Consider the following 20,792-nt stretch of genomic DNA (forward strand, 5'->3'; position numbering starts at 1 on the left):
GAAGCAGTTTACAAATTGCTACACCAACTCTTAATGCAGTGCAATGTTTGTAGGGATATCCGGGCGTCAAAGTTAGCAAACTTCTCTATTCTCTTTAGTCAGGCTACTTATTTTAGATGTGAACTCAAATGAAATAATATTTAGTTAGTTTTCCGCCCATGGTTATGGTCTTTAGGTTACTGAAATAGATGTTAAATACCAAGGAATATTCGTAATCATCTGAGAAATTGGGACATTGGTAGAACGTGATAGTGGGAGATGTAACGGACTAATGTTCGTTACATGTGGGTTTCTTGCTTATTAACTTTATTTTCAATCATTGTTCGTGTTTTCTTGTTATTGATCAACTAGTTTGCCGGTGTGTAATTTGTCTGCACCACTTTTATTCTTTCTTTACTTGCATCGATTATTATGCCAATTGTTTGGGATTATTACTTGCTTTGAAATAAATTGGTACGTCTGTATTTGAGGCTCCAATAGATTGTAATGCACGGTGTTGTGAGAACCTGCATTAAATAGTATTGGATGGTAAAGGCTAGAATTTTAACGCCAGTTAATTTCTTCTTTTTCTTGTAAATTGTCGATTCTTAACATAAATACAAGATTTGCTAACATAAAATAAGAAACAAACTTTCCCAATGGAATATATCTTTAATACATTTGTATAATTATCTTAAAAACGAATTATATTGTATTCTATGGGGAATTCTAATATGAAGAACTAATAAGTACGTGATCCGGTTTCCTGACGCAAAGAATATTGTTTGGTTATGATCGCCAAATTGTAGGTATGACTCTGGGGCTTAAGTTTAGTTACCCCTCCAGTTTCAAACCTACAAAAAAAGCAATTAAAACATTAAACATTGTTAGGTCAGGTTAGTTTAGGATAGGTTAGGTTTGGTTAGTTTAAGTTAGGTTAAGTTACCCGGTAAGACTTGAGTTAGATTAGAACAGTAACTGGAACCGGTTTTCATAGAAACTTCAATTATCACTTAAATTCAATATCCGTGGTTCTCATACAAATTTTATAGATTCTCTTCATTATTCTTATATAATTCTGTAAAGCTTAATGCGGAAATATCATATTCAACACATCGATTCGCCATCCTATATGATCACCATACGGCTGAATCACCGAAACCTTCCGTGTGTTGCAAATAGTACAAACTTCTACGTACCTTTTTCCGGATTAAACATAACTTTACTGCAAAACTTACACACTTAAACATCACATAAAAAGCCCAAATCATCATTTCTTACCTCATTTCTCCTGTAAATTTTCCTATTTTTTAAAAAAAATAAAAAACGAAGGGGCAACTCTAAACTTAACCCGACTCTGATTTTCTTCCTTATGCACTTTACTTCTTTTCAGTTTAGCGTCCCACAATTATGGACAGATTCTAAGGAAGTCGGTGATGATGAGATTAATGTAACGGTGGAATGAAATAAGTGGGAGGAAAAAGGAGAACCCCGGGAAAATCCAGGCACACGATGTTTGTCCACCACTATGTTCACTTAGCGCGGACTGGGATCGAACCAGGGACCTCATGTATCAGAGGTGAACTTTCTACTATTGAGCCGCAATAGCTTCATCTTTCTAACGTAGGTGAACTGATTAAAGAGATTATCGTTTCAATAACGATCATCATATATCATAAGAATTCATACTTAACTATCCAGATGATATACAGAATGTCTATGTGTAAACGTATGATCTTAATGTTGATAGTTGTTGTTTTTGAAAAGTTTAAATACCAGGCCTTATGACGTTTATATTATAATGAATTGATTTAATAAGTTACTAGACTACAACAGAAGGATTGCAAATCTAATGAGGAAGTGTTGATTATTATTTAAACAGGAGATAATCCATCTAAATAGTAGGCTAATTAAGGAATTAGGCCATCGAACTTTCTTACATCTTCTAGGACTTCCTCAGTGCTCAAAGTATTTGCATCTAATATAAACTACTTCTGCGATATCCTAATTAATATATAACAACATGTCTTTGTATTAGATCTTGATAGATTACTCGTAATGTTTATCTTTCCAAGTGGCAGGCATGCTTTAGCATTATAGAGGAAATTGATGAATCCGAGAAACTTCATAGACATTATTATGGTCTATTACAAGGTCACAGTGTTGCCTGGAAGACATGGACTTACATGCATTTTGTCACTGGACTATCACTTCTCCCCTTACAACCCTGCAGTCACATTCGAAAATAAAGGATATTGCAAATGGACGATGATGTATAGTACGAGGCGTGTTCAGAAAGTAAGTTTCCCTAGGACGGTACACAAAGAAGACGTAGTGACCTTGAAACGTTTATAGCCGTAGATACAGTGAAGGTGAAACTACTTTTCACATATTTATCACCGGAATTCAGACAATTGTCATACCGTTGGATCAACATGTATTCAGATGTCGTGAAAGCCAGCGCCTAGAACTAGAACCAATGTATGATAACCGGCTGGAATAGTATGTCACTGGTTCCACTTCCAGGCGAATGATTTTTACGACATCGAAATACAAAAGTTGACCTCGCGGTATGACAAGTGTCTGATTTCCAGTAGTGATTAAAATGTGTATTCCAAGTGGAGGAGCAAAATTTATATGAAAAACTGAGTATTGCAGGATCCTCTCAAGTGAAGGTGAAATTTGGTATATAGACTCTCCATTAAAAATAAGTGGACCTGTGTCCCAGCGTTTTTGAGAAACCCCTTTTAAGGATAAAGTTAATCATTTTCTATAAATTTCTTTCTTCATATTGAAAGCGATGTTGTCAGTTAATTAAGTCGAAAACTCCACTTAATAGAGGAAATTAGTAAAAAGATTGCTCTGTCTTCTCAATACTAACGGCAAACAAATTATGAGACTTCCGAATTACTTTTGCGTATCTGGTGGAGTATGTGACGTATAATACAATTATCGTATGTACGAAGACCCTTTAATCGTAAAATCTATTGTAAAATGAAGAAATTGGCAACTGGGAATGAGAATTTAAATAATCCATTTAATGAAGCCATTTTTTAAAAATCTCTGTCTCCTGAACTTGAGTTACTGTCGCAGTATATAAAAGAAACTAAAATGATCTTGAGTCAGGACGAGTGGGTCAGAGATTTGATCCTGAGGGTAATAGGAGATAGGAAATATTATTCGTATTCTACAATTATACAGAATTATCCATCGATTTGTTACTGTTCAAAACTATTTCCTTCTATCTAGAAATCGAAATATAAGCAAGTGTCGATGATGCACGAAATGTGGATGAGGCTTTCTCTTGTGTAACTCCTTTTTTTATGGCGGCATGATGAAAGTTGAAGGAAACGGAAGAACCCCGAGAAAACCCATACACACAGTGTTTGTCCACCACAAAGCCAACTTGTCGGGAGCTAGGATTGAACCAGAAGTCCGCGCCTAATGTAAGCTACAGCGGCCTCACAACGGAATTCCATAGTTTCATGTGTAGAATAAAATGTATACTTAATAAGTATTTTAAGTAGGAATATTACTTTAAATATAGGTGTAAAATTGAATAAAATCCAATAAAACCTATTGGGTTTGAAAAAATCCTGGGTTTCTCACTACCTTTTCTTTAACATCTAGGAGGAATAGGAGGTGTGACATATAAAATGATCTAAGACGAACGATATTGGTGTCGAACTCGAAGTTTCCAGAGTTGCTAAGATGAACAGTAGCACTCCTGATGCCGTTTAAATCAAAACTCAGTCCCCTTAGTACTCGTGAGTGGGGAAGGAATGATGACATGCAAAAATAGTTCACCGATTTTAATGTCGAATCCGTAGTTTTCATGGTCCCTAAGTTAATTGGGGATAGTTCCGATGTTCTTTACGTCCAGGGTTAGTCCCAAGTGGGAGTTAGACCCCTTAACACACTTACGGAGAGTGGGAGGAGGTGACATAAAAATGATCGAAAAGGACCGATATTAGTGTTGAATCCATAATTTTAGGGTTTTCTGAGATGAATAGTGACCTCTTGATGACAATTAAGTCCAAGTTCAGCACCCATCGAAATGGGGGTGGTGAGAAGGGGTTAAAAATTAAATTTCTTAAATGGCTGAGACCAGTGTCAAATCCATAGTGCAAAGGATCGTTAAGCTGTTAGGTAATAATCGCGATAATATTTAATCCCAAGTTTAGGCATGAACGGACATGTCAACTGGATTAGGTTTCGTTGCTCGTACATCTATATATTTGAATGTACATACCAACATAACTCCGGAATATCTGGATTAGTTTCAACCAAACTTGGTAGAAATATGACTTAGAATATATATATATATATATATATTGTGGAAATAAGACACCCCAAAGGGAGGGATTTGGAAGAGATGACATGTGAAAATAATGTAAAATAACTTATACTAGTGTGGAATCCATAGTTTTCGGGGTCACAAAAAGTGCTGACCCGTTTGAGATGATTTTTGGAAGATACCTAGTTCCCACTTCAAAATAGATTTGTCAATCATATCAATTTGATTAAACGGAGTAGAGTGTTTCAAAATTTATGTCAAAAAGTAGAGAATTTTCCGTATTTTTATCATCACACTTTCTTTGAAATTAATATCCTAAACGGACAGAGGATTCAAATATTTTTGCCCATGAAAAGTACGGGCATTTCATGCTAGTGTAACAAAATACTTTTTATAGTATGATATTTATATCGTCTGCGTAGGTTCAGAATGTGAGTAAGCACACAAAATATATGTTTTAATCGTTGGTATGTTTTAGCTAGAATGATTTGTCCTTGGCTTTCCCGTTAAAATTACAGTGACGTTCTATAATTCGGCAAAATCGCTAATCTGGTACAGCCGTGATCTCGAGTGTGCTGAATTACAAAGTAGTTACTGTAATTCCGGTAGGTCTGTTGGCCTAAGTTTCAAGCTAGGGTGTTTTTTTAACGTGATGTTTCACATTTTTGGCAGTTCACTCTTAAAAAAGGTATCTTTCGACCCATATTTATTATCAACGTTTTTATTCCACTTGATGTAAGGAATCACCTTCCGGAGTATAGTAGTGTTGCTTTTCCGCAGTCTCAATAGTCATTTCAGATTTTGCTAGAAGGGGGAGGGAGAGCAAGCTTGTTCACTGACGTAAGATTTCACGCTTTTCTATTAGTATATTAGTATTCGCTTTGTGAAAAACATGTATTTCTCAAACTCACGAGGTAATTGCCCCTTACCTTTCCCAAATTATTCCCCTGTACAGTCATTATATATAAATACGAATTGCCTTTATAGAGTTACCTCGCTTTTGTTTAAAGGTAACTTGCAGAATAGCATCCTGGAATTGAGCAATAGGAACGCAATAATGAACAGAAAGAATCATTAAATATTTTATTGAACAGTTATATATCGCGTCATTAATATGTCTTTTCTTATATTTTGTTTACAAGGAAATACGATTTGCTTCTCTTCTTTTTCTTCTTCTAAATAGAAGTCATTTTGTCACCGGAAACCGCAACACAATAGCCTACTCATACATTACCACGATGATTCGTTTGTGATAAATGGTCTTTCTTCCTCCTTTTCATAAATATCATATATTCTTACTGCTGCTTTCAAAACGGATGGCACTGTTTTGTCATTTTGATGTATAAAAAGAGACAGTTTTTTTTTTTCTAAATGTTTTATGTGACATGCTCTTAAAGATATATTTCCAAATACGAGAAAACTGACTAAACAATATTTTATGTTATCTTTTTGTCATATCTATGTATATACTAAAATAGAGGTGTAGAAAAATCACATCACCAACTTACGGAGGCGATTCCATGTATCAGAACTGCTTAGCGATATAGTTGACGTCAGGAGCGGCCATGTTTTGAAAATCAATGGTGGTGCTCTAATTCATAATCAGTAACTGGAGGGCTGGAATACCGCCAGTCTTAGAGGGGGAGTCCGAGATTCATTCCCGAAAAGCTTTGATCCTCCTGAAAAATGCAATTTTAGGTAGTTTTGAATAAAAATGAAGGGTTCTTGTGTGTGTGTGTGTGTGTGTGTGTTTACCACAGTGGAAAATATTCTTGAATGAGAGTATAGTGGCGTAACCAGAAATGTCTAGGTTCTAATCTATTTTAGTTCTCATCGGAACCTTAAACTTTTCATTTATAGATTTCAAAAGAAAGGATAACAAATGAAGTTAGTTAAATAAAACAGAATTTAAGCGCATATTTTTGTATAATGGTAATATATACACTGAGAAAAAAATGTAGGTGGCATACTTAAAAAGGTAGGCTACACGCGTAATTCCTGTAGTTTTTGGACTTAACGTACAGCAGACGTATTATAACTGAAACCACATGTTTTATAATACTTTTCGTATAAGTATTCCATCTATACGTACTTTCCGTATGAAACAATATAGGCGGCCAGGATCTCATATACAAAGGACTTATTTAACATATAGTTCAGGAATGTAACATAAGTATATGCATGTGATATACGGAAAACTGTTAGAGGCCAGACACCCTGCAACGCCATGATATAACATCTAATGGCAGTGAGTACGTAACATATGGATAACGTATGTTCCATACTGATTTCTGTAGTAAGCAAGAGGGTTCCGTATATTTGTACAACATACACTGTCCGGGGAACGGAGTTTTCTCAGTGTACAATGCAGCAAATTGAAATTTAAGGTTTGTCTTTAGTTCTAAAGGTAAAAGTGTTTGCGGAACTTCTAATTGTCACTCATGAAAAAAATGTTCCGTCTAACATTCGTTCTTTCATTTCTTCCCTCTTTTTCGTGTGGATGCAGAGCATTCCCAGAATTCTGAGAATTGCTCGAGTATCGAAGCCCTTCTAGAGTCGTCGCCCCTGGTCCATGATATATTTTATTATTATTATTATTATTATTATTATTATTATTATTATTATTATTATTATTATTATTATTATTATTAATGTTTTTAATAAGAACTTTGGCTCTCATTCACTTTTGTTCTGGTCTTTAGAATGCAGTTCACTACTTCTTTATATCAGTAGCTTCCCAATTGCAATTCTGTGCCTTCACCACGAGTCGAACTGAGGACTGTTCACTCTCCATTCCTGTGAGCACGTGAGAGATTTTTTTTTTTTTAATTTCAAATATGAGAAAATTGTGGCGATCTGCATGGGCAATAAAACGCTTTGTTTTAAAAGCTATTATTTAGAAACGAATGGGTGTACTCAGTGATGCCATTCCAGGGTTAGGATTAAGAATTAGACTTCTGGACTGTCGACATCAAAGGCGATTTAGCCCGTCACGTACATGAAGGATGACGTCCCTTGGCGACACACTATCCGATGTAAGGGAAGGAAGAAAGGATTGAGGACGGATGGAAGCGGCCGGAACCATTATTTTAGGTACCGTCCCGGCATTTACCTGATGTAAATGAGGGAAACTCAGAAAGAACCTCACTAAAGATGGCTGGCCTGAGAAAGTTGTTACATTTTTTCGACCGAGTGTCCCCATCGGGATCGCTCGCTCCAAAGATGAGAGCGTTAGCGACTACGCCACGCGGACCACTGGTGTCATTCATATTTAACAGCCTGTTTTGTGATCGCTATTTAATAACCAGTTCTATCATATGATCAGTATAGTAAGTAGACTTGTTAATATTATGATTATATTAGTATTATACGATTATATAATTATATTATTATTTATTCCAATAATACTAGTAATAGTAACTAGGATGTTTACATTGATATTTTATATATTGATTTTCCAAAATAGTGCTAAAGATTTATTGTCGTAAATAGTAGATCTCGAGGTAAAGAGACGCTAATTCGTTCCGAACACCTGAGAAATTTTAACAACCGGTTCGGGCGGGCGCACTGAAATTGCGCAAACTTTCAGTCCCTTATCTGTTGACACAGATAAAGCCTTAATGAGCAGGCAATAAAATCGGAAATTGCGCAAAAAATGTTGTGCAACGTTGCCATTATTATCATAAGCATTTCAAATAATAAAACTGTCATCAGATGCAAGTCATGTTAGAGAAAAAGTACAATGTACTTTATGACAATAGCATTTTCAGTTATCGCTATTATATATGTGCACGGGCATCGTTAGAGAGGGGGACGGGGAACATGTCCCAGTCAATAATTTTCTGTATCATATCTAACTGTAAGATTGCCTATAAGATTAAAATTGTAAGAAAATAGTTACGGGAAAACTGTCAGGAAAACGAACTTATAAAAATAAACAAATAATATATATATATATTTTCTAGAAGTTCCCTTTAAATATCGTGGACAAGTGTTCGACCAAACAGAGATAAAGGTTTGTTTACATTTTCCAGATGTGGCCAATCACAAACACTTGTTTATGTTTCCGGTGTGTCTACCACGTATATTAGTAACTGTCGTTTCACTTTTCTATAAATGATCCTTATATTTGTATTTGCATTTTAGTTACTGTTCTTAGGTGCTGTGGGAAAGATTTGTTGATAATGATCTGCGCTAAGCATACATGGATCCACAATCTGAACTACAGTCCATTTGATGCAACTTGTCCTATCTGACAGTTGCTTTCCTCTGTTTTTCCCTTCCTGCACGTGGTCACAACAATCAGGCAAGAAGAACTGTTTCTATGGCAACAGCACGTTCAGCTAATTGTAGTGGCTCATTTCTCTCACTCTGCGATGGTAAACATTCCATCCTTTCCGCACGTTGCCAATTTGAATATAAACAAATGCACATTGTTTTAGTCGAACGTCAACTTGAGTAGCGGATCTCCTGGTTATTGAGAGAATTATTTTTAGTTCTCTTTTGTGCCATTTAATTTTATAAAACTAAGATTTATTTGCAATGAATAATTTCATGTTTCAACACCAGACGCAAAAGCCGGCAACACAGCATTGGGCACCACGTGCGTGCAGCGAGCTGTCAGAAGGGACAAGTAGTATCAATAACAGTATAGGTATTATTGATACTATTATAGTTTATTATTCTTTTTTAATAATTTAATAATACTATATAGATTTTGTTAGTTGTTATAGATTAATATAGAACACAGTTGAAAATAGAATCTTATTCTGTTTGACTGAAGAATCTTAATTCATTCGCCATTCTTACAAGGGAACAAATAAACTACTGTTGTAATAATGTACAGGATGAAGAAATTGTAAAACAAACAGTAGGTTCCATCAGTTTCACTACTTTCTTAACACTTATCATTCCAAGAATTCAAGCTATAAACGTGAAATGTTCTGTAAGTATGTATATATATATATATATATATATATATATATATATATATATATATATATATATATATATATATGTTGCTTTGGAATATTAGAATGCAATACAAGTATATCTCACAAAGGAATAGCGTTTATACATTTTATATCGGTACAAAATTTCACACAATTTCCTTAATCCTGTTGTTGGCAACGTCGAGGTAGAAATTTGCGCAATTTCAGTACTTTCTGCTCCTCGTTAATAAGTTATAGATTACAGAGATTATCAAGGATCTAATCTTCAGAAAAATTTGCGCAATGTCCTTGCACCGGTTCGGGCGAACCGGCTGAGTGATATCGCGTGGTGTAATAACGACAACTAAATGCCAAACAAAAGGAAGTCGTACACCTGTAGAATCAATACAGAACAAACATGTCCTGTAATGTGTAAATGGAGAAATGAGCAATGTGTAAATGTTAATGTTCTTTTACCCAAAGAACTAATAATCCGTAGGCTCTTTCGAAAGTTGCTTATGTAGGTCTATTTATCGAACATTTTAGCATGAATCGATTCTGTATGTGTGATAGCCTTTGTTTGGCGCTTAGCTGGCGTTACATCTCTATTCATTTGCGAAGTTAAGATATTTTTCCTTCTTACCACGTCAATTTACAATATTGTGACATGTTTGTACTGCTTCCTGAACAGAGTGTTTCACGGCTCGTGTTAATGATAATTTTATTATTTTTGTTTTCGTACATCACGAACCAATTAATAAAGTTTTCTCTACAATCGAACAGTGTTCAAATACATAACTCAAAACGGGCAAGACATATGAGAATATTGTAATTGTTTGATAGATACATAATTAGTGTTAAAATAAATTTAAATTTTGCTACTACTACATCACATATTTGCTTACCACTTGGTGATACAGCTCTGAATGCACTTGGACTGCTTCCACCATTTGCCTCCCAAGTGGTGGAAGCAGTCCAAGTGCACTCACAGCTCTTAATAATACTGCAGAGATGCAGAATATGCAGAAATGCAGACTGCATCTCTGCATTTCTCTTTCCATCTTTGGAGACTTTCAATTTTACCAAATTATTTACGACGCCATCCAGTCATCTAAATTTTGACCTTCCTTTGCATGTGCTGGATTAAATAAACCTTTTTTTTTTTCATTATTTTGTACGACGGCCTTCTATCGTTTCATATTCTTAATACGTGTCCTAACCACCTTAGTCGATTCGATTTTACAAACCTGACTATATCTTGGTTGTTTATTATGTCGTTTATCTTATCGTTATTTGTGAATCTCCAAATTTCTAGTTTGTTTTGTTTGGTCTGTAAACTTATTTCATACCATTCTTATTTTGAAAGTTCTAATTTTTTTCCATTTCGTGTATATTCAAAGTAAATTACCGTAAGTTATACAAATATTGTGATAATAAATTAGTAAATTTCATTGAATGGAAAGCATTAAAAACAGCGTAAAATAGTCCTCCATTGTCGAACGTATTTCATATTCAAAACAAAACATACTGTCCAACATTTAATTTCATAGTTCGACTACAGAAAATTGAAAATCCAACCTTTAAAATGGAAATTTCCCTAAATTTGTACCGTCATCAGCAAAAATTGATACTACCACTCTGGTCTTTTTTGTTAATAACTTGAAACTTGATTGATCTCTTCGAAGCTGTCTAAACAATGTATGAAGTTTTAGATATAGACAATTTCACTTAGACCCTATAATAAAAACATGACTAAGTTTATGCTGCCGTAAATAAATCACCTGAAAAAGAGTTTGACTGCTGTGAAATGTTAAAAAAATCATTCAATTCTCTTTAGAAAAACAAAATGCCTGTTATTCAGGCAACCCGGACAACACCTATGACAAAGTGGTTGCATACAATACTGGGGGAAACAATTGACGAAAAGTAGTGAACTGAGTGAGTGCAGTTAAGTGGTGCAAAAATGAAATCTTTGAGTTTTACGTTCCACGTTATGCCGGTTAGGCTAAAGAGACGGTGATGATGAGAAATGAATGAAATGGTAGAATGAAGAAAGTGGGAGGAAATGGAAGAACCCCGAGGAAACCCACATACACAGTGTTTGCCCACCACAAAGTTCACTTGGCACGAGCTGGGAACCAGGGACCCCATGCACCAGAGGTGAACGCTCTACCACTGAGCCACCGCAGCTCTTTTAAGTAGTGCAGTTTCGCTCAATTTACAAAATATTTAAACTAATGTTGCGACGTCAGATGTGTTCCAAACGAGACAAGATATAGCAAATATATTAACACAGTAACGCATCCACGTTGGAGACTCTCAATAAAGAAGGGGTATATCCAATTCAGGAAATTCAGAAAATATATCACTGCAGGTATACCTTTTTTCCGTTTGGAAAATATTTGAGGTCGCAGCGTTAATGAGGTACCCTGTATATGTGATTTTCAATGTCTGCAATAAACATTCAACTTTTGTAACGAAAACATTTTCGTGTATTGCACCATTTAAGGAATGATCACCATTTAACCGTGAGTTCTTGTACGGCTGTCACCAATACGACACGGTTCAGAGTGAGAATACTGCAAATACCAAAACAGAAAGCATCTTGCTGGCCTTCGTAAAAATTGCCCCACACGCATAATCTTTCCCTACAGTTCAGAATGTGTTTGTTTTCTATGAGCTTTCCAATGACATATCAGATGGCACAGGTGCTTTTTTAATTGAAAATTTCGTGTGGAGCCCTTTCCCCTAGGGTTCTGTGGGACAAGCACAACTCTTTATTCGATGTGCTCTCTACCAATTTCCGATATTACTTTTGGTTCCAGTTTTTCATCTCCAACTGTCTGTGATTTATAAACACTGCTGGACTCTTTGTCGAAAATGCTCAGAATATATATATATATATATATATATATATATATATACATAGGTAGAAGTTTATCTTCCTTTATCCTTTTGTTGAAACTGGAAACGGAATACCTTCCGCTCCTAATTTCAATATTGAACTCCATAGACTGGAAGTTTAACATAGTTTTACAAATTCAAACTAAACTCACTTACTTTACCCGCTCCCAATAAAGGGTTGAGATTTTTTTCTTTTATTATAGAAGGGAATGGTATATTTTAATAGATAAAGTTGTTCGATTTTGCTCTCTCCGATTTAAATTAAATATAGTTTTTAAAAACAATTTCACGTCGCACAGTTATACTCTGTAGGTTAAAGAAAATGGTTGATTTAACAAATATGAGTGATAATAGACAATTGGTGGATTTAGAATGTGGGAAGGAACGGGAAAACCCTTAGAAAACTCAGGGACAATGTTGTTTATCACCACAAACCAGAGGCGTTATTTAGGGGGCAGGGAGGGGCAATTGCCCCCCCCCCCTCGAGTTTCATATTTATACACTTTTTATCAATAGAATAGTAGATAAATAAAAACGCTAAATTTTACTTATATCAAGGAGTCTTGCCCCCTTCCCAAGCAAATCTGAAATGACTCTCTTGCCACAAACTAATTTGACCTGGAATCGAACCAGGAATTCCTCGTACCAGAAGTGAGAGCTTTATTACTTGAGTCAGCGTGCCCTCTCCCTACCTCGTAATGAATAATTCTGCTCAGCAAAACATCTACATTCTCTTTCAAAAAATAAAACATATTATATGGCGATTTTGCTTGGGAAGTGTCCATGTGTGTTGTGGATTAACCACTCCTGATCAATATAACCAACCATCAATTGCATTTGTATGCGAAAAAAATAATTAAGGTGTAAATGCATATAATGTGTTACGCTATTTCCGATAATGATACAATAGTAATGATGTTTATACCGCAAAGAGTTCTAATTAAAATTGTTGCCGTGAAGTCATCCAAGGATATTTTGCGGACATCAAAAATGAGGCTATTATTATTTTAATGTTTTCTGTTAGTGTCATTTTTTTGTTTCTTCTTTCAGGAAACAACGGCGGGCTAACATGGTGTGGAAAGGTGTCTTTAACGTGGAGGGATTATGTCTAACTTTGTTCTATAGAACAGAAGATAAATTACTCCAACACACAAGTAAGTTTTATTTTTAAAAATAGTAAAGTCCGTTGAATTATTTAAGTCGTCCGAATTATATGTATGTAAATGTTTCTATATTAAACACATGAATGCAGTTAGAAAATTAAACGAAATACTTGTAAAAATTATGGCGTTGTTACCCTAAGAAGTGCTTGAGGGCACAAGTGTTGAATATGGGTGAGAACAAAACAGACATCCTTTCGTGTATCAAAGATTGTTGAAATGCAATGAATTTAAATTAAATCTGTAGTTTTACGTCTTACGGATAAGCTATGTAGCACTAAACTAGTTGGATAAGTAATAAAAGTGAATGAGTATGGCAAAATTAGTGAAATGAGAATGTGCAAGGAAACCGGAAAAAACCCTAACCACAGACACGATGTTGTCCACCACAAACTCACATGGCCTGGGATCAAATCATGGACCTCTTCCAGCAGTGGTGAACGCTCTACCACTAAGCCACTGTGCCCTCAAATCAAAGATTGTTGAAATTTGAACGTTAATTCTATAATGCAGTTATTATTATTATTGTTATTATTATTATTATTATTATTATTATTATTATTATTATTATTATTATTATTATTATTATTATTATTATTATTATTATTCCCAAAAAGTTTACAAAGTATCTGTATTTTCACCTACATTTACATGAATATAATTGTGACTACAGTCGTGTATCAGAGCTATTATCAAGAATACGAGTGAAACAGCAAGCGGTAGAACTTGTAGATTCTTGATTAAAAAACAAACTGTTAAGTCAGTATTTACTAAACAATTTGTCATTCAAGATACAAAGATATGCATCAAGGAAAGCAGATTCTTTCTCTGAGCCCCTTGGTAGCTATATGGTTAGTATACTTGACTTCGGCCCGAGAGACCAGGGCGCAATTCTTGGCAGGAGCTAATGTGGTTCGAATCCCATAGGCCCACGTCTGATAAAGGCTCGGTACTGTAAGAGCGCTGAATTCCAATCCAACTAAGTAAACTTTTTATACGCATAGTAACCCTGCAAAGCATTTTTTGATTAGTACCTTTATTAATATTTTTTAATAATAGGCAAACGGTTTCAAAGAGGTTAGGGCAAAGATACAAATAACCACTCGCCCGGGGCGAGTGGTTCATCGATGCAGGCGAGTTCTTAAACAGTAAAAACTATGAAAATCACGATTGGGATATGGGACGTGGGCTAGTAGCTTTTTTCTAGGGCTAGTAAAATTTTGTTGCTTATTTGCAGGGTTATGCTTTAAACGACAAATACCACGAGGTTCTTCGTGAACAAGTTAAGTTCTTTTATTTTGTATCACTTTGTCTTTCGACAATGAGATTGTAATATAGCACTTATCGACTTATGTATAGAACGTACCTCACGTTGTACTCTATTACTTGAGTATTAACTCATCCATTTTATTGTATTATCACGGTAATGTGATAATTAAAGCAGTACATCATAGTACAGCTAACATGTTTAGTTGTTACTTCGGTAGTATAGTAATGGATATTTATATTTTACCAATTGTTATTTAACTTAACCCCTTACCGCATGCCGTACCATATACGGCACATACCTTTTTTCAATTTAGTTTTTTTTTTTTTTTTTTGTGATATATCAAAGGCACCAAATAACTATTTTGTCTGCTGTGTGAGATATTGACGTGAATAAGAGATTTTGGTGTCATCTTGCATGTTGTTTGTGAGTTGTAAGTGTGTCATATATGGCATTTACTTATTTCTGAAAAATGGAGTGAAAAATCTAAAATTCAAGTTTTAATTCATTTTTCAAGTTCCCATATTAGGATTTCCAATACTGATTATTTTTTTTTCGCTAATAGAAAAAATGCACAAAGGGGTTAATGCTGGAGAACAGAAGTTAAAAGAGGTATTTTGATTAAACATAATGATTATATGGTAATTAATTTAGGTTATTTTATTTTATTGTATTGAATATGAATAATACAATGTGGATAAGCATCTTACAGGGCTATTTTAAATCAAGTACAATTATTAATGAATGAATGGGTCGTCCACAGCAAGAATAACTATATTACGTAAGATTGATGAATAATAATTGCTACATTGAGGCATGATACATTGGCAAATTACAGTTTTACATTGTGAATTTATAAGCTATGTGCTTGTAAACAAACATTAAAATGCTTTATGAGAATAGTTTCTTTTGCAAACAAATTATAAGATTAATTGTTCCGGGTTTATCAAAACCTACGATTATGAGGATGTAATTGACTTGTACTGCCCTGCCATAATTATGTAGGCTATAAGAGTAGAAAAAAACCATGCAATATACAACTTACATTTTTTGGTCCATCGATGACAGTCAGCAATATATTCGCGATACTACGGTGGTCAATTACAATTGCATCACCTGCCCAATAGTCTCCGACATAACAATACGAGACGGATCGAGAAGAGAATTCAACCGACTGAATGGGCCGAGGCTCACGATGTTCTTAGCACTTTAAATATATACTTACGTTATTATTATTATTATTATTATTATTATTATTATTATTATTATTATTATTATTATTACAGTATTATTATTATTCATGAGAACTCCTACATGGTTTAGATTTGGATCCTATGTTAAGTTGTATATCGAGTCCTATATATCCTTGCTGTTCAAAGGGATGTTAAACTCCAAATCAATAACATATTATTATTTTGCTATATCCTTCAGTAATAATAAGGTCATAAAGGAGCGGATGTGTTATTGAAGTGGGATCCTAGCACTAACTGGATTCAAGACGTTGTACACCTACCCACAAAAAAAAAAAAGTCATAATTATACATACGTAGTTTGTATTGCAATATCCTGCAAACTATTACCTGACCAACGAACGAGTGCGGGCGGCCGGTTCTGGAACTAAAATACAAGCAGCAGTGTTTCTAACCGGGTTACTTGTAATCAGTCTATCACAATTCTTTTTGTCCTGTTCGTAATAAACCACTTCACGCATATGCCAAATCAGGAGCAGATCCAGGGGGCGGGGCGATCGGGGCAATTGCCCCCCCCCCCAGAATAGGATATTTTTTATTTTAAAAATAAAACCTAAGAATTTTCATCTTTGTATTATAAATGTAAAATAAAACCTAAAATAGGTAGGCCTTACTTTTTTTTGTTTTACGTTGCAGAAGTCAAATAAAGCAATAAATTGCAAGAAATTACATTGGCATTCTTGCTCCCCCCCAAAAAAAAAAGTCCTCCTTCGAAATCGCAGGTGGCCATTTCTGTTCTAGAAATTGCAGACAATAGCTGCTTCTCCTTTTCTAAAGTTGTTTAACTTTTTTTTTTTTTGCAATATACTCTACTTGATTTGACTTCGAACGACCGCCCCCAAACATTCAGCCTGGATCCGCCCCTGGCTCAAGTTAAGACAAACAGTTTAAAAAGTTATTGAAGTTATTTGCAAAACATCTTAAGTAACAAGAAAAAAAAATACTACAACAAAAATACACCCTCCACATTAACTTGCGAACACATTAGCGTGCAGCGTTTTACAGGCTGCTCCTGTTTTATAATGACATCGAATAAAACGTAATCAATTTTTATACAATCTGTTTAATACACGGTAGAAGCTCACTGAATTGTCAATTGTGCCATGTTGTTCTTCAATTGGTAATTTCCGTTCATATATCACTATTTACAATAAATCTGCATCACTACAGGAATGGTTCACTACAACCACATAATTTACGGCGTTCTTTATTAAGTGGAAAGAGATTAGGCTATGCATAACATCCAAACTGCAGCTTTTAAAAACCATTGGATACACTACAGAGTGAAACTCTCCGCTCTCCTGTCTCACCGCGCTTACCAAGAAACTGATGTAAGCACAACAGCAGCCCCATCCTCCCATAACCGCACTGCTATCCTGGTCAGGTAATACGTATGCAATATCCAATTTTCTTGTGTCCCAAACTGTACACCCAACAGTATTTCAATCTGTGAATTTTAATTAGATCTATATTTAATTTTGAAGAATTGTGTAAACAATGTACAGGATTATTCTGGCTGACGTGGTGCATGGGACGGAAATGTTATGTGCATATACGGGAAAGCAAATTAGGGAAAATATTTTTCAAAACATAAAGTGATTCTTAGTTTTAGATAAGACGTAAATCATATTTACTGATTATTGAGCTATTATGAAGAATCGTTATTTAACAAACCCTAATAGATTATCTAATGCTTACATGATGATTAAGCATTTCAGTGTTCAAGGTTGCAAGATTATCTTCCTTTGCATACTTACTGTACAAATTTACTCTTTGTTTTAGCGTATGTAAGCATCCTATACACATGAGGACGCTTTAGCTTCAGTAGTAACTACCTCTTGAATTCTGTACAGATTCCAATTAGGTTTATTCACGAGACGAGACGGGGCACAATTTTCATGGCCAGATGAGACAGAGCTCCTCCAATCGTAAGAGTTCTACTTTCCGAGACGAGACATAACTTACACACTAACTTTTCGATTCGTCATAGCCTCAACTATCTAGCAGGCAACTCTTTTTCAAAAATAATATTAATCAGAATATATTATACCGAAGCGAACAGAATCTAATTTAATGGCCTGTCTCACATTTACTTTTAATAGAGATTGTGACCTGTACAGATGTTCGTATTCTTGAACATTTGTGATCTCCGTTGTAAGTTTTGCTGTTCTTAGTGACTGTTATACATTCATGTTAGAGAGAAAATTAGAATTAATATGGTCAAGAAATATACATATGAAGAAATATACGCGTGAACGAGTATAGTATCATATGCACAGCAAAAGATTATGGTGTTGTTACAACTTAATTTTAACACAGACCAGTGGTCCCAGTGTGACTACCACTTCAACATCTTATTTAAGCACCAAGAGACTGGTGTTGAGGTTAACACAGGCCTAGTGTTACCGATCTGACACAAAGCCGGTATTGAGTGGTGCTAAATTATACGATGATGCTAAATCTAAAAATAGTACTGAAGTGGTGTTAAAGAACTGGGCAGATAAAGAAAGGAACGCGGAACTAGGAACATCTACATGGTCTTCTTTCAATGTCAGTCCTGTTTTGCTAGTAATATACCAGCTAAGCCATTGAGGTACTAATATTGATAGCTGTATTATTTGTCAGTGATCACCGAACCTTTTATTTGTTTCGAGCAATAACCTAACAAAAGAATCACAACTGCTTCAAAATCCTATTTATAAGACAGATACACTTATACTGCAATTTTTAGCGTGGACATTATCGTCTAATGATATCATAAATATCTAAATAATTAACATTGAGAATGAATGTGTGTTATTAGTTTTTATTTTGAGCTATGAACAAAGCTTTGTGCGTTATATTTGACATTTATACGGAGTAACGAATAGGGAATTAACAAAATTGTTTAGTAATTGTACACAAAACTGTACCAATGACGTGTTACTAAAATTAAACAATTGTTGGGAGTCATATGGTGCTGTTCATTTTTAGGTGATACCGAGGAAGATGTTGGGAGTGAAAAGTGTTAAAAGTTAGTATATAGATAGTGTAAACGAAAGAAGAACGATGGTTTAAAAAATGAGCGTAACTATGTGATTGTTTATATGTGTAATTGAATTGATGTCTCAAATTGAGCCATAAGTGGCTGTAGTTGATTATGTGTTTGATTGGAGCCATAAGTGGCTAAAGATATTTATATTTAGGTAGATGAGCCTACAGTGACGATTTATGTTTTAGGTTTAATGTAATGCCAAGGTGGCTTACGTTATTGGAATACTTTGTGGAATACAGGGAGTTTATCGGCTTGTGGCTGAAGTAGGGTACAGCGGGGTAATTCGAATAGGCGGGGAATTTGAATAATGTTAAGCATTTTGCCAGCTGGAGTGGAAATGCGGTTCGCCATGTTAGTGAACCTGTGGTGGATTTGTAGGTGGTGGTTTGCAGAAGTCGCTATCAGAAATACAAACTATTCCTTCGGTTCTGAAGGTTTATACGAATTTTTGTTTGCTGCAAGGTAAGCACGAATGTTTGTATTTTTAGGTCGTTATAATTTTCAACGTTGTTTCCTTAAGCTTTCCTTATTATTAACTGGATAAAATGAAACCGCTCTGGATTATAATCATATCAGTAGCATGTGGGGCATTGATATACTGTACACTGGCGTCAACTAATCAGCAGTTTTCATACCACGTTGTGAATGGAATATTCGTCGACTGCGGGGCAATTTGGATAATTCAAAACGGGGCAATTTGAATAGCGGTGAAATTGGAACTATAGGCCTACTATTTTATATTTGTTTGTCAAAAGCGAAAGCTTCTAGTGTTAACAAGGAAACTGCGAATTCTTATTTTGTCTTACTGGGAAAATTAATGAACGAGTATGATCTCCATAAACCATCGTAACCGTATTTATAATATGGACGAAAGTAATCTTCCTCTAAATAACAGACCCCTAAAATTTTTGCAGAAAAGGGTAGAAAAGAGGTGGTAAGTTTTACATCTGTTGAGCGAGGGGAAAATGTAACGCTGATAGCATGCTGCAATGCCAGAAGGTCTTTTACACCTCCTGTAGTAATATTCAAAGGCGTACGCCTAAATCCGGACTTTAAAACCCAAAATCTCACTCACAACTTTTGTCCTTAGAGTTCTACCAAAGTCATGACATCGAAATGCTTTACCTACCTTCAGACACAACACACGTATTATAACCACTCGATCGCTGTGTTTCTAAGGCCTTAAAGCCAATTACCACCAAGAGGCAACTATCTGGATTCACTAAAACCCGAGGTCAGTGATTAGTAAATCTCAGTTCTGCATTTTGATCACTGAAGCCTAGAAGTGGACAGCTTCTGTTAGACTGGCAGTTAATGGGTTTTCCTGTATTGGTATCTACCCGTTTAGTCCAAAAGCTATTGAAGAATTTCGATTCGCCCCTTCGGAAACGTATGTCCTTATTATACATTTTGAGGAGCAGTTTTCTCGGGAAGAAGATCTTAACAGCGCGCCTTCTTCTTCCGATCATGGCTTTCAAAACTTTGTAACAACGAAGCCTATAGATGAACCCATACAACAAGTGCTTCCCAGCTCAGAAAAAGTTTGTGTGCAGAAGAGACGTCGTGCCGCAGGCAAATTATGCCACTCAACTACTGAAAATATTCGGGCAATGAGAATAAAACACCTCCGAGGAAAGACGCAAGCATCGGGTGCAACAAAATCCAAAGACACTACAAGAAAGAAGAGTGCTAATACAGAACCTGCCAAGAAAAAAACAAATGCATGCTCGAAAGAAACTGATATCCTCTACCCCTTCCAGTGACGAAAATGTAGGCCTAAGTCTAAAGATGGCTGCAGGCAATGAAAGTCAAACAAGGAATTGCTGTTTTTACCTTCTTAATTACTATTCAGAACGTTCTGCTAAAAAGGGAGACTGGATTCGTTGCCAGCGTTGTAAGACATAGTTCTACGAAGTCTGTGTCGGTGCAGAAGGTCGAAAACAGTTTATCTGTTGTCGTTGTCGTTAAGT

At 35.3% G+C, this 20,792-nt stretch overlaps 1 protein-coding gene across 1 annotated transcript in view; it reads left to right on the plus strand.

Annotated features, from left to right (window-relative positions):
• The window catches only part of LOC145690352 (hexosaminidase D-like), a 190,917-nt gene that overhangs the window by 27,165 nt on the left and 142,960 nt on the right, over positions 1-20,792 (plus strand). Inside the window, exon 2 of the mRNA XM_081765170.1 lies at positions 13,162-13,265. The gene's annotated coding sequence lies outside the window, so the exon portion shown is untranslated. The remainder of the gene's footprint in view (positions 1-13,161; positions 13,266-20,792) is intronic.

This window comes from Thermobia domestica, chromosome 1 (assembly GCF_964235325.1).
Source record: "Thermobia domestica chromosome 1, izTheDome1.hap1.1, whole genome shotgun sequence".
Classification (NCBI taxonomy): domain Eukaryota; kingdom Metazoa; phylum Arthropoda; class Insecta; order Zygentoma; family Lepismatidae; genus Thermobia; species Thermobia domestica.